The 15,367-nt window shown below is 44.6% G+C and overlaps 2 non-coding genes across 2 annotated transcripts; both read right to left on the reverse strand.

Annotated features, from left to right (window-relative positions):
- Positions 1 to 10,530: 10,530 nt before the first annotated feature.
- Positions 10,531 to 10,604, reverse strand: trnan-guu (transfer RNA asparagine (anticodon GUU)). The gene has a single exon. It is a non-coding gene; the product is annotated as a tRNA-Asn (tRNA).
- Positions 10,605 to 11,849: 1,245 nt separating this feature from the next.
- trnaq-uug (transfer RNA glutamine (anticodon UUG)) lies at positions 11,850 to 11,921 on the reverse strand. Its single transcript has one exon. It is a non-coding gene; the product is annotated as a tRNA-Gln (tRNA).
- Positions 11,922 to 15,367: the final 3,446 nt, after the last annotated feature.

The following is a 15,367-nucleotide window of genomic DNA, read 5'->3' on the forward strand; positions in this document are numbered from 1 at the left end:
GCACCAATGATATAGGGAAAAATGGGATGAGTTCCTACAAGCTGAGTTTAGGGAGCTAGGAATTAAATTAAAAGGTAGTAATCTCAGAATTGCTACCAGTGCCACGAGCTAGTCAGAATAGGAAATGCAGGATAGCTCAGATGAATATATGGTTTGATGAGTAGTGCAGGAGGGTGGGATTCAAATTCCTGGGACATTGGAACCGGTTCTGGGGGAGATAGGACAAGTACAAATCGGGCGGTCTGCACCTGGTCAGGACCGGAACCAATGTCTAGGGGAATGTTTGCTCGTGCTGTTGGGGAGGGGTTAAACTAATATGGCAGGGGGATGGGAACCTATGCAGGGAGATAGAAAGAAGTAAAATGGGGGCAGAAGCAAAAGATAGAAAGAAGAAAAGTAAAAGTGGAGGGCAGAGAAACACAAGGCAAAAATCAAAAAGGGCCACATTACAGCAAAATTCTACAGGGACAAAGTGTATTAAAAAGACAAGCCTGAAGTCTCTGTGCCTCAATGCGAGGATTATTCGTAATAAGGTGGATGAATTCACTCAGTGGCAGCAATCACGAATATGTTATAATTGGGATTCCAGAGACATGGCTCCAGGGTGACCAAGGCTGGGAACTCAATATCCTGAGGTATTCAACATTCAAGAAGGATAGGCAGAAAGGAAAAGGAGGTCGGGGAACGATGTTGGTTAAAGAGGAAATTAACGCAATATTAAAGAAGGACATTAGCTTGGATGGTGTGGACTCTGTATGGATAGAGCTGCGGAATACCAAAGGGCAGAAAACACGAGTGGGAGTTGTGCACAGACCACCAAACAGTAGTAGTGAGTTTGGGGACAGTATCAAACAAGAAATTATAGATGCGTGCAATAAAGATACAGCAGTTATCATGGGCGACTTTAATCTGCATATAGATTGGGGTAACCAAACTGGTAGAAATACGGTGGAGGAGGATTTCCTGGAGTGTATTAGGGATGGTTTTCTAGACCAATATATCGAGGAACCAACTTGAGGGCTGGCTATCCTAGACTCGGTGATGTGTAATGAAAAAGGACTAATTAGCAATCTTGTTGTGCGAGGCCCCTTGGAGAAGAGTGACCATAATATGGTAGAATTCTTTATTAAGATGGAGATTGAAACATTTAATTCAGAGACCAGAGACCTGAATTTAAGGAAAGGTAACTTCGATTGCATGAGATGTGAATTGGCTAGAATAGATTGGCAAATGAGACTTAAAAGATTGACGCTGGATAGGCAATGGCAAACATTTAAAGATCACATGGATGAACTTCAACAATTGTACATCCCTGTCCAGAGAAAAAATAAAATGGGGAAGGTGGCTCAACCGTGGCTAATAATGGAAATTAGGGATCGTGTTAAATGCAAGGAAGAGGCCTATAAATATGCCAGAAAAAGCAGCAAACCTGAGGACTGGAAGAAATTTAGAATTCAGGAGAGGAGGACAAAGGGTTTAATAAGGAGTGGGAAAATAGAGTATGAGAGGAAGTATGCTGGGAACATAAAAACTGACTGCGAAAGCTTCTATAGATATGTGAAGAGAAAAAGATCAGTAAAGACAAACGTTGGTCACTTGCAGTCAGAATCAGGTGAATTTATAATGGAGAACAAAGAAATGGCGGACCAGTTAAACAGATACTTTGGTTCTGATTTCACGAAGGAAGACACAAATAATCTTCCTAATGTACTCAGGGACCGAGGGTCCAGCGAGAAGGAGGAACTGAAGGAAATCTTTATTAGTCAGGAAATTGTGTTCAGGAAATTGTTGGGATTGAAGGCTGATAAATCCCAGGGCCAGATAGTCTGCATCCCAGAGTAGTTAAGGAAGTAACCCTCGAAATAGTGGATGCATTGGTGATCATTTTCTAACAGTCGATCGACTCTGGATCAGTTCCTATGGACTGGAGGGTAGCTAATATAACACCACTTTTTAAAAAAGATGGAAGAGAGAAAACGGGTAATTATCGACCGGTTAGCCTGACATCAGTAGTGGGAAAAATGCTGGAATCAATTATTATGGATGAAACAGCATAGCATTTGGAAAGCAGTGACAAAATCGGTCCAAGTGAGCATAGATTTAGGAAAGGGAAATCATGCTTGGCAAATCATCTAGAATTTTTTGAGGATGGAACAAGGAGAGTGGACAAGGGAAAACCAGTGGATGTAATGCATTTGGACTTTCAAAAGGCCTTTGACAAGGTCCCACACAAGAGATTAGTGTGCAAAATTAAAGCACATTGTATTGGGGGTAATGTATTGACATGGATAGAGAACTGGTTGGCAGACAGGTAGCAGAGAGTCGGGATAAATGGGTCCTTCTCAGAATGACAGGAAGTGACTAGTGGGGTGCTGCAGGGCTCAGTGCTGGGACCTCAGCTATTTACAATATACATCAATGATTTCGATGAAGAAATTGAGTGTTATATCTCCAAGTTTGCAGGTGACTCTAAGCTGCGTGACGGTGTGAGCTGTGAGGAGGATGCTAAGAGGCTGAAGAGTGACTTGGAAAGGATAGGTGAGTGGGCAAATACATGGCAGATGCACTTTAATGTGGATAAATGTGATGTTATCCACTTTGGTGGCAAAAACGTGAAGGCAGATTATTATCTGAATGGCGGCAGATTAGGAAAAGGGGAGGTGCAACGAGACCTGGGTGTCATGGTACATCAGTCATTGAAAGTTGGCATGCAGGTACAGCAGGCGGTGAAGAAGGCAAATGGCATGTTGGCCTTCATAGCTGGGGGATTTGAGTATTGGAGCAGGAAGGTCTTACTGCAGTTGTACAGGGCCTAAGTGAGGCCTCACCTGGAATATTGTGTTCAGGTTTGGTCTCCTAATCTGAGGAAGGATGTTCTTGCTACTGAGAGAGTGCAGAGAAGGTTCACTAGACTGATTCCCTGGATGGCAGGACTGACATATGAGGAGAGAATGGATTGACTGGGCCTGTATTCACTGGAGTTTAGAAGAATGAGAGGGGATCTCAAAGAAACATATAAAATTCTGACGGGACTGGAAAGGTTAGAGGCAGGAAGAATGTGCCCGATGTTGGGGAAGTCCAGAACCAGGGGTCAGAGCCTCAGGGATAAGGGGTACGCCATTTAGGACCGAGATGAGGAGAAACTTCTTCACTCAGAGAGTTGTTAACCTGTGGAATTCTCTGCCGCAGAGAATTGTTGATGCCAGTTCATTTGAAATATTCCAGAGGGAATTAGCTGTGACCTTTATGGCAAAAGGGCTCAAGGGGTATGAAGAGAAAGTAGGAAAGGGGTACTGAGGTGAATGATCAGCCATAATCTTATTGGAATGTAGAAACATAGAAAATAGGTGCAGGAGTAGGCCATTCGGCCCTTCTAGCCTGCACCACCATTCAATGAGTTTATGGTTGAACATGCAACTTCAGTAGCCCACTCCTGCTTTCTCGCCATACCCCTTGATCCCCCGAGTAGTAAGGGCTACGTCTAACTCCTTTTTCAATATATTTAGTGAATTGGCCTCATCAACTTCCTGTGGTAAAGAATTCCACAGGTTCACCACTCTCTGGGTGAAGAAGTTTCTCCTCATCACGGTCCTAAATGGCTTACCCCTTATCCTAAGACTGTGAGCCCTGGTTCTGGACTGCCCCAACATTGGGAACATTCTTCCTGCATCTAACCTGTCTAAACCCGCCAGAATTTTAAACGTTTCTATGAGATCCCCTCTCATTTGTCTGAACTCCAGTGAATCCAGTCTTTCTTGATATGTCAGGCCCGCCATACTGGGAATCAGTCTGGTGAACCTTCGCTGCACTTCCTCAATAGCAAGAACATCCTTCCTCAAGTTAGGAGACCAAAACTGTACACAATACACCAGGTGTGGCCTCACCAAGGCCCTGTACAACTGTAGTAACACCTCCCTGCCCCTATACTCAAATCCCCTCGCTATGATGGCCAACATGCCATTTGCATTCGTAACTGCCTGCTGTACCTGCATGCCAACCTTCAATGACTGATGTACCATGGCAGCCAGGTCTCGTTGCACCTCCCCTTTTCCTAATCTGTCACCATTCAGATAATAGTCTGTCTCTCTGTTTTTCAACCGAAGTGGATAACCTCACCTTTATCCACATTATACTTCATCTGCCATGCATTTGCCCACTCACCTAACCTATCCAAGTCACTCTGCAGCCTCATAACATACTCTTCGCAGCTCACACTGCCACCCAACTTAGTGTCATCTGCAAATTTGGAGACACTACATTTAGTCCTCTCGTCTAAATCATTAATGTACAATGTAAACAGCTAGGGCCCTTGCGGTACCACACTAGTCACTGCCTGCCATTCTGAAAAGTACCCATTTACTCCAACTCTTTGCTCCCTGTCTGCCAACTAATTTTCAATCCACGTCAACACACTACCCCCAAACCCATGTGCATTAACTTTGCACACTAATCTCTTGTGTGGGACCTTGTCGAAAGCCTTCTGAAAGTCCAAATACACCACATCAACTGGTTCTCCCTTGTCCACTCTACTGGAAACATCCTCAACAAATTCCAGAAGATTTGTCAAGCATGATTTCCCTTTCACAAATCCATGCTGACTTGGACCTATCATGTCACCTCTGTCCAAATGCGCTGCTATGACAGCCTTAATAATTGATTCCATCAATTTCACCACTACTGATGTCAGGCTGACCGGTCTATAATTCCCTGCTTTCTCTCTCCCTCCTTTTTTTAAAAGTGGGGTTACATTGGCTATCCTCCACTCCATCGGAACTGATCCAGAATCTATGGGGTGTTGGAAAATGACTGTCAATGCATCCGCTATTTCCAAGGCCACCTCCTTAAGTGCTCTGGGATGCAGACCATCAGGCCTGGGAATATATCGGCCTTCAATCCCATCAGTTTCCCCAACACAATTTCCCGACTAATAAGGATTTCCCTCAGTTCCTCCTTCTTACTAGAATCTCTGACCCCTTTTATATCCGGAAGATTGTTTGTGTCCTCCTTAGTGAATACCGAACCAAAGTACTTGTTCAATTGGTCTGCCATTTCTTTGTTCCCAGTTATGACTTCCCCTGATTCTGACTGCAGGGGACCTACGTTTGTCTTTACTAACCTTTTTTTCTTTACATATCTATAGAAGCTTTTGCAGTACATTTTAATGTTCCCTGCAAGCTTCCTCTCGTACTCTATTTTCCCTGCCCTAATCAAACCCAGTGCCCGGGTTCGCTGCTATTTCTGGCCTATTTGTATGCCACTTCCTTGGCTTCAATACTGTCCCTGATTTCCGTTGATAGCCACGGTTGAGCAACCTTCCCTTTTTTATTTTTACACCAGACAGGGATGTACAATTGTTGCAGTTCATCCATGCGGTCTGTAAATGTCTGCCATTGCCCATCCACTGTCAACCCCTTAAGTATCATTCGCCAATCTATCCTAGCCAATTCATGCATCACACCTTCAAAGTTACCCTTCTTTAAGTTCTGGACCACGGTCTCTGAATTAACTGTTTCATTCTCCGTGGTGGTGCGGCTCGAAGGGCCGAATGGCCTTCGCCTGCACCTATTTATTTCTGCACACAGAGGGTTGTGGGGGTCTGGAACTCACTGCCTGAAAGGGTGGTAGAGGAAGAAAAACTCACCACATTTTACAAGTGCTTGGATGTGACCTGAAGTGTTGTAACCTGAAGGGTTATGGACCTAGAGCTGGAAAGTGGGATTCGGCTGGATAGCCTCTTGTTGGCCGGCATGGACACGATGGGGCGAATTGGCCTCCTTCCGTGCTGTAAACTTCTTTGATTCTATGAACTCCTTCACAAAGAGTTGAGATGCGTGTGGGGTGATTTGGGCACATCTTTACTCAAGTGACAACATTTCAAAGGTAACTCAACGGCTGTAAAGCGCTTTGGGGCGTTATGAGTTCCTGACAGACGCTGCAGAAATGCAAGTGCTTCTTTGCAAAAGTTCGATGCAAATTCAAAATTCACGGCAAAAAAGGGCTCGCCCGGGATCTCTCGCAAATTTCAAGTAACAACCCCAAAGTGAGAATCATACAACTAGACCAACGAGCCAACTGCTTAGCAAATATGGAGATAAAGGCCTTACGAAGTGCTATCTGTTAATAAACCTCCAGTCAAATCTTCTCAGATTCTTAAAAGCATTGCCAAAGGAAAAGAATGAGTTTTACCCTCTATCTCAAGGCATATCTTGGTGACTGCAATCAAGAGTTGCCACAACAAAGTAGCACAAATAGAACTTTGATGGGAAGAATGTATTCACACTACCGTTGTGGTGTCTTTAGACTGTAGAGGCTGCACGGAGATAAAGTGTAACCATCATTGAAGCATTTTTAGTGTGTGTTGTTATTCTTGATCGGAGGAGCAAATGAGACGGATTCAGTGACTTTGCCTTTTCGACATGTATTCTGAAGCGCCGCACGAGGATGACTTGCTTCCACGCCGAAAAAGGATGAGTTCACAGGTGTTTTAATGAAGGACCCGAACTACATCCCGAACGGTGGAAGATGCCTGTGCGTGGATTTTTTTTAGTTGTGATGGCCGTTGCACCCCAGCCATCAAAAGGCCTTGACAGAGCTTGGTCTTGGTCCAGTGGCAAGGGTTAAGCAGGTCGACTGGAGACCAGTTCTGCTGCACGGAACCAGTGCACACATATATCGCAGTGTGGGCTGGCCCGTGCTGCCCCTGGGCCACTGGCCCCGAACTCATGCCTCCCCGGGCCCTGATCACGTCGCTCTACAGTCTCTCACTGCTCCTTCGTCCCGATCTCGCCGCTCCTGCTGTATCTGCCCACGCTCCAATCATCGACCTGGACCTTGATGATGCCACTCCTCGCTGCTGCCGCAATCCTGCACCAGCTCGCGCTGCTCCCTGGAGTAGTCTCCCGGGACCTCCAAGCTGCTCCCAGGGCCGCCCGCCGTTCCTTTTATGGCCCCGACCTGCCGCTGGTGTTCTCCCGTTAGTGTATCCAGGCTGTGGGTGGCCACCCCGAGCGCAGCAGAGGGGTTTCTGCATTAGTTCTGGGTGGGGCCAATATCCATCACCTTCTCTCTTCCTCTTGTCTATATCCCTGTGCTTTTAGTTCTCTATTTATTCCCCCTGTCTCAGTTTCCAGTGTTTAAAAGGGAACAAAAGATGAAATGGGTGTCACTGTGGAACAATTTCTCTCACTCAAAGTTAGACGCACTACTGTTGCACCATGAGGTCTAGGCAGCCAATTACTGATATTCCGGTTCATATATAAATATATATATAAATATATCGACATGTATCATAACTGTTCCCTGGTGGTCGAGGGGTTAAGATCCGGTGCACTAACCTGGTTTCAATTGTCGATCAATTCATTGCGTAAAAATAATTGAGTTCTGTGAGACGATTAATAATTGCTGTAGTCACCATGAATACCAATACTTTCTGTCATAGACCGATCTTACAGACGATCTGGCTTCTCCTGCCCTTTGCCGAGCACGTGTTCTGGGTTTAATTTAGTAAACAGGGCGAGTTCGCTGATCGCGGGGAGATGGTAGGAGCCTCTGTGGCCCCACTGTGAGGATGTGGAAGTGATCACGGTGGCTGGGTGATCCGTGACATTTCTGCAAAGGGCAGCGGAGAAGAAGGATTGAGAACTTTCAGTGTGGGACAGAAGTTTTTTCAGGTGAGCCAACACATTCCTGATCAGCACAGAGGGAGCTCACTGGTCAGCTCCCCTCTGTTGTGCCAGCTGTGCCAGAGGTTTCTGTAGTGTAGTGGTTATCACGTGTGCTTATCACGTTTGCATTACACATGAAAGGTATGAGGTTCCATCCCGGGAAGGACCATTATGTTTAAAGTTGCTATAGAGGAACAATCAGAGGCGAGTTTCGTCTCCTGGCAAATACTGCCTGACCTGCTGAGATTTCCAGCATTTGCTGTTTTTATTTGCTATTTATTCTCCTGGCAAATGTGATCCCTTATTCCTTAAGTGCTCATTATTTCACTTCAATAAATAGATAACTTTGAGTGAGAGAAAACGGATTCACCGGGTACATTTCGCGTGTGACGCCAACGTGATATCCGCTACACTGCAGCCCATCAAAGGGCGAGAAACGACTGAATATAAAGGATGAGCTCACATATATCAGGGGCAGTGCAGTCTGGTCAACGTCAAACCCTCCTTTCTTATTCAGCAGAGGCATGAACGGGAGTCAGACGCCACAAAGTTTAATTACAGACACAAATGCAATAACACTTCCAAATCATTTCACTGTAAAATTCTTAAAATTTATTTGAAATCCTACTGCGTTGAATCTGAAAATGAGCACCATGGGCTTTTATCTTCACTACTGATTCTATTTTCTGTGCCTGGTCGGAATAACCGGTGCTGTTAAATTTGACAAAAGTTGCCCCAGATTCCTGATGTCATCGGCAATGAAGATTTTGAACCAGATCGTAGAATACAGTGTGTAAAATGGGTCAACATGCAGAATAACATAAGAACATAAGAAATAGGAGCAGGAGTCGGCCATACGCCCCTCGAGCCTGCTCCGACATTTAATACGATCATGGTCGATGTGATCATGGATTCAGGTCCACTTCCCTGCCCGCTCCACAAAGCACAGGACAAATGATTGAAGTATCGACTGTCCCTCAGTTAGCATTTCTTTCATTGTGCAAAAGAAGGTGATGGGTTAATTAATGATGCTTTCCCGTGAAAGCAACACAAAAGTTTGAGAAAAAAACATACAGTGACTGGGAGGTGAGCGCTGCTTCTGACACCAGGTGGGAATGGGCGGAGATTTTAAAGCTCCTTGTATTGTGACACCTTCATATAGACGAACATCTGAGTCTTATGACGTAGTCCTCGTGGCGCAATGATAGCGTGACTGATTTCAGTTCCGAAGGTAGCGTGTTTAAATCACATCAGGGTGACTGTACTTTTAGATATTGTTCTTCCAGAATTAATATATTCTTTGCTGTTTGGCAATAACCAGACCCTTGCTCCAAGGTTTATCTCACTGTTTCCCCGGTGTCAGACAGAGATACGCCTACTGCCCTCATTTATTTCATGTGACAGGATACAAAAGTTGAAAATCAACCTGCAGATGGCCACATACAGCATTAAATAGTCAGGATCGCCGAGCGGTCTCAGGTGCTGTGTTCAGGTTGCAGTCTTCTCTCGAGGTCTGTGTTTAAATCTGACATTTCTTATTTTTAATCATTAAGTGAAACTCATTGTTTCACACCACGATCAACTCCTTCAAAGTGGGATTCAGCAGTTCACCTGCTCGCTTAACATTTCCGTCTGACCGGGTGCTGAAAGTGGAGATGTTTGCGCAGTGTAGCGGTTAACACGTTCGTCTCACACGCGAAAGCTCACCGGGTGGGAATATTTTCTGGAGCTTTCTCCTCATGCATGCTCAGGGGCGAGTTTGTTCTCCTGTGAAAGGTCATAAGGTCATAAACATGTAAGGATTAGGGGCCGGAGTAGGCCATTCGGCCCCTCGAGCCTGGTTCACCATTCAAGAAGATCCTGGCAGTTCCTTGACAGCAAGTTTAAACATCTGGGGCGGAGCCAACAGGCACCTGGCTGCAATCAACGACAAAAACGTCTATTTGGTAGAAGCCCCGTGAGATCAATCGGTCGAGCATGAGAATTTTAATCTCGAATTTGGGGGTTCGAGCCCCACGTTAACTGTTAAAGCATGTCCCAATTTGCACAGTGTGTTTTCGGTGTCTGGTTGAAAATGTTCATTGCTGGTACATCAACAGGAGACTGGGCAACCAGTGAGAAAGACTTTAGAGCAAATGTCTGGTTATTGTGAAACACCAAAGGAAATATAAATTCAAGAAACATAGAAAACATAGAAAATAGGTGCAGAGGTAGGCCATTCGGCCCTTTGAGCCTGCACCGCCATTCAATGAGTTCATGGCTGAACATGCAACTTCAATACCCCATTCCTGCTTTCCCACCATAGCCCTTGATCCCCCTAGTCTGAAGGACTACATCTAACTCCTTTTTGAGAAGAATAACCTCGAAAAGAAATGTGACCCCGACACCCAGGAAGAAGTGTTAAGGCAGAAGATTAAATGCTGCATTCCTCTGTTCAAAAAATTCCTTTCACAAACATTTCTCTGACCGTAACTGCACAAAACAAAAATGTTCCTTTCAAAGTCATTAAACTTCCGAATTTCCATGCCCCCCGAATCTCCTGAATCAGATGCCTCTAGTTTTGCCGACTCAATCCATGTCCCTTTGAAATGTTCTGCTTCGACCCACACTATGAAATGTGCCACTAACTTATAGAATCATGGAATGGTTACAGCACGGAAGGCCATTCGGCCCGTCGAGCCCGTGCCGACTCTCAGCGAGTCTGTATACACTCAAACTGAATGCTCATAAAAGTATTGGAGTGGGAACTCACTGGATAACAGCACAGCTGGCAATGTTTTTGGAATATATTCGCGTTGCCAAAACGCACAATGACAACCTGGAATCGTGCAGCACCGAATCCTCGGGGAAAAACAGTTAAATGCTTCGTCCCTGGGTGGTCTCGAACCACCAACCTTTCGGTTAACAGCCGAACGTGCTAACCCATTGCGCCACAGAGACTGACGCAATTGCATCCTGCAAGACATCCCAAACCAGGGTGTCAGTCAGTTAAAGCTTCAGATTGCTCTGACCGGGATGGAACTTGTCCACTCTCAGTTGTACTTTTCCCAAGTAAAGGGTGGGACATTCATTGTGGATGTGTGGAAGCCAAACATTTTAATCTTTTTTAACTGGACGCTCTCCACTAAGGACTGCCGTCTCTCTCCATCCTCCTGTCATTGTTTCCTGTCTTATCCCATAAGTTCCCCCTTTCAACTCAATCCACTCATTAAGAAATGACCGGACTTCAACTGGAATATCCCCTGAGCCTCCCATTACTAACTGAAGATCCCTTTAATCACGACAATTAAGAGAATGCTCACCCCACGAACTGATGTGTGGGAAACACTTCTTCCAACAACTCAGCCAACTTTCTGCTTCATGTCGGGGGCTTCGAATGAGCTAACGAACTTTTGAAAATCACGTCGGGGTCACTAAAATGTTGTAAACGGCTGTCTTGCTCTTTTCACTTCGTTGCTTTTAACGTCGAATTACCCGCGCACACTCCGTTGTAGTAAAGGCAGGATCGGGTCTTTTATTTAAACATTCATACTCAGCAAACCAAATATGAAAGTACTGAGAACACTTCACAAAGGCAGCATGCTTCGATTTCCGTGGCTGCTTGAGACACACACCTTCCAAATATCCAGTGTCTCTGATGTCTGTGTCTCTGCAGTCCATACTGCAGTCATCTTTATACTGAAAAAGCCTTTGAACTCTTATTCTTTGCATTTAGACAATCCAGACGAACTGCTTTCTGAATCGTTAAACAGACAGACTTAATATTGCTTGTTTAACCTACAGATCTCATTATATAGTAACAAGTTTAAACTCAAATACAGAACATACAGACATCGTCAAATCGTTTAGTCCTGAATTTCCATTATTCCCACCGTAACAAGGTACTCAAATATATAACATCCAGACAATGACCAGTTGCTCATCTCACTGGCTGAAGGCACCACATTGTCGAACAGTCTCTTTTCCATCCAAACTTCAATCTTCCTGTTTTTTAATCCAAACTTCAGACTGCGTGCTGAATCAAAGAGTTCAGCAATGCGGGACTGTGCTCCCCCAGAGCACAGGATTTGACAACGAGACTTGTCGATCAAGCATCAATAATAAAGGCAATAAAATTGCCCACCAGCACCAGGTATCTTTTACTTGTTTGTCCCAAATTTTCAGCAGCTGGGACAACAAGAATTGAGGTCCTACTGAGATTTGAACTCAGATTGCTGGATTCAAAGTCCAGAGTGCTCACCATTACACCATGGAACCAACCACACAAAAATCTTTGAAAAAATTCTCAAAAACAACAAAATCATTGCCACCATTACACTTTGGATCGGCCTTTTCTCATGTCTCGCCTCAGTTTCCCCTCGTTACGCTCTGCTAATTATCGATGCAGAGCAATTCATACAGATGCCGTCGAGGCTATGGTTTCTCAAGTAGCTGTTTCTGTTTCACACTGTTCATCACAGCTTGTACTTCAGTCTTGCCAGGTCAAAAGTGCGTTTGCATTGCAATGCATTAATGTAAAATGCTTGGCATGAAAAGATAACGTTTTGTCGAGTGCGAAGGTTCACTAGACTGATTCCCGGGATGGCAGGACCGACATATGAGGAGAGACTGGATCGACTGTGCCTTTATTCACTGGCGTTTAGAAAGATGAGATGGGATCTCATAAAAACATATAAAATTCTGATGGGACTGGACAGGTTAGATGCAGGAAGAATGTTCCCAATGTTGGGGAAGTCCAGAACCATGGAACACAGTTTAAGCGATTTAGGACCAAGATGAGAAGAACCTTCTTCATTCAGAGAGTTGTTAACCTGTGCAATTCACTACTGCAGAGAGTTTTTGATGACAGTTCGTTGGATATATTCAAGAGGGAGTTAGATTTGGCCCTTACGGCTAAAGGGATCAAGGGGTATGGAGACAAAGCAGGAAATGGGTACTGAGGTAAATGATCAGCCATGATCTTATTGAGTGATGGTGCAGGCTCGAAGGGTCGAATGGCCTACCCCTGCAAGTATTTTCTGTGTTTCTTTGTTTCTATGCCGTGCCTGCATTTCAAACAGCATTGCAATTATTGATCCTGCGGAATGCATATTGCACAGATAATCTCAGCACACATTGTGCAGACAAAGGCAGCATTAGACAACAAAGTGATTTGTCCTCCGCTGATTTGTAGCAGATAACTGACGGTTGAACACACGATTTGACAACTAGACTTGTAGATCAAGCATCAATGACAAAGGCAACAAAACTGCCCACCAGCACCAGGTGTCTTTCACTTGTTTGTCCCAAATTTTCAGCAGCTGGGACAACAAGCATTCAGGTTCGACTGAGATTAGAACTCAGATCATTAAATTTAGAGTCCAGAGTGCTCACCATTACACCATGGCAACAACCATGACAAAATCTTTGAAACATTTCTCAAAAACAACAAAACCATCTGCAACATTACAATTTGGCTCGGCCTTTTCTCATCCACACCGTCAGTTTCCTCTCTTTCCGCTCTGCTAATTATTGATGCAGAGCGATTCACACAGATACCGTCGAGGCTATGGGTTCTCAAGTAGCTGTTTCTGTTTCACACTGTTCATCACAGCTTGTACTTCAGTCTTGCCAGGTAAAAAGTGCATTGGCATTGCAATGCATTAATGTAAAATGCTTGGCATGAAAAGAAAATGCAAATTCTTTCGAGTACAAAACATGCAGTGCCTGCATTTCAAAAGCGTTGCTTTTATTCATCCTGCTGAATGCATATTGCACACATAATCTCAGCACACATCGTGCAGGTAAAGGCAGCATTAGATAAAAAACTGGTTTCTCCTCCGCTGATTTGTAACAGGTAACTGATGGTTCAACACGTGATTTCACAACTAGACCAGGCAACACTGGCAAAGGCAACAAAACTGCCCACCAGCACCAGGTGTCTTTCACTTGTTTGTCCCAAATTATCAGCAGCTGGGACAGCAAGAATTGAGGTTCCACCACAATTTGAACTCAGATCACTGGTTTACTGAGTCCAGAATGCTCACCATTACACCATGGAACCAATCATGCCAAAGTTTTTGAAACATAGAAACATCGAAACATAGAAACATAGAAAATAGGTGCAGGAGTAGGATGGCAAAAATTCGTGGGACAACCTCCCCTGTGTTTGGACTCATTGGAAAGGAAATTTAATTTAGAACTATCAACCAGAAAGTTTGGGATCCTAACTGGAAGAAACTACGAGTTTTAATCGAATTTGGGATTTTACAAGGCAGATTGGGTCCGTGTGGACAGGGCTGAGAACTAAAGGATCGTTCAAAGAAACCAGTTTGGGTATTGAAACTGTCTGGGATATTGAAGCTGAACAACTTGTCTGGGGAATTGTGTAAACTCGAAAAACCATCTCCCCGGGAGACATTAACATAGCAACAATCAACCCAGAGATAGCCAGCCATCACTCAGAGCAGGAAACCCATCCAGCGTATACATAATGACAATGGCCCATCCAGCCCGCATGGAAAATCCAGGCTGAGACTGACATTGAAAATACCAAAAATCTAATTTTCCCGATCAAGAAACAAATTCAAAAGATCGACACATCCGAGACAGGTTACCATTAATGGGCCCGCCAAAATATAACAAAGAGATATCAAGCCCGCCAAAATTAAAATCAAAGAATCGGGGCTCATTTGGCGCGCAGATTAGAACGGCTCTCAAAGTATAACTGGGGCCCTGTTTTTTAACGAAAGAAGGAGAAGGGGAACGAGGGAAAAAGAAGAGAGACCACTGCAGCAGTTTGTAATAAGCCTTCCAGAGAGCTTGCTACACAGCCTCCTATGCAGGTCTTCTGAGCTCCAACATCTTCAGCCTCGACGACACTCCTGGACTACACTGCCCTGCTACCGAAGGAGAAGAAGGAACATCATCACAGCAGAGAAAGCAGTTCCCAGTAACTTCCGACATCATCATTGCAGCAGCAACTGACCACAGCCAACGTGGTAACATCGAAAACACCGCGACCAACAAATTCTAAGATAAACAGTCCTCAAGAAGAAACCAAAGATTCGAAAGTTTCCCCTCTACAATCTGTTCCTCGATACCAACAGGTGAAACATTACCCAAAAGAACTTTAAAACCAATTTCTGACAGAAGAACGTGGGTACTTACCCATAAATCCAATACGCGCCCTGCCGCATCAGCGGACACCACCCAACTGAAGACTACGCAGCAAGAAGTCTTTCACAACATTCAGGGTATGGCAAGCAGAACTTACAGACTCCAGTGAACCCCAAAATTGCGAACCACCGCCAACTGATAATAAGAGGATTGGTGAGCATAATCGCTGTTTGCCCGAGTGTTTCACCTAGTCAGAGTTAGGCATTGGGATGTGGGAGGTGTATTATTATTCTGTAACCCCATGAATGTTTGGTAAAGTGTTTTTTTATTCTAGTAATTACAAGCTTGACATTGTACATTCTTACCCTTGTTAAAATTGAGGTTCTTTGCAACAAAACTAGTTGTCTCTTGTTCTTTGTCACATCGCCAAATAAATCTAAAGTCTAGAACGCAGGAAGTGCGAGCGATTCAATCCGCTCAGAATGTCAGAGGTGAACCTGATCCCACACACCACCCCCAAGAGAATGGCGACCACGGCAGGACTTTGGTGTAAAGGATGTGATGCAGAGATTGCTGTTTTGGATGAAAGAACCAAGATGACAGAA

The sequence above is a fragment of the Pristiophorus japonicus genome, unplaced genomic scaffold, assembly GCF_044704955.1.
Source record: "Pristiophorus japonicus isolate sPriJap1 unplaced genomic scaffold, sPriJap1.hap1 HAP1_SCAFFOLD_112, whole genome shotgun sequence".
In the NCBI taxonomy this organism is placed as follows: domain Eukaryota; kingdom Metazoa; phylum Chordata; class Chondrichthyes; family Pristiophoridae; genus Pristiophorus; species Pristiophorus japonicus.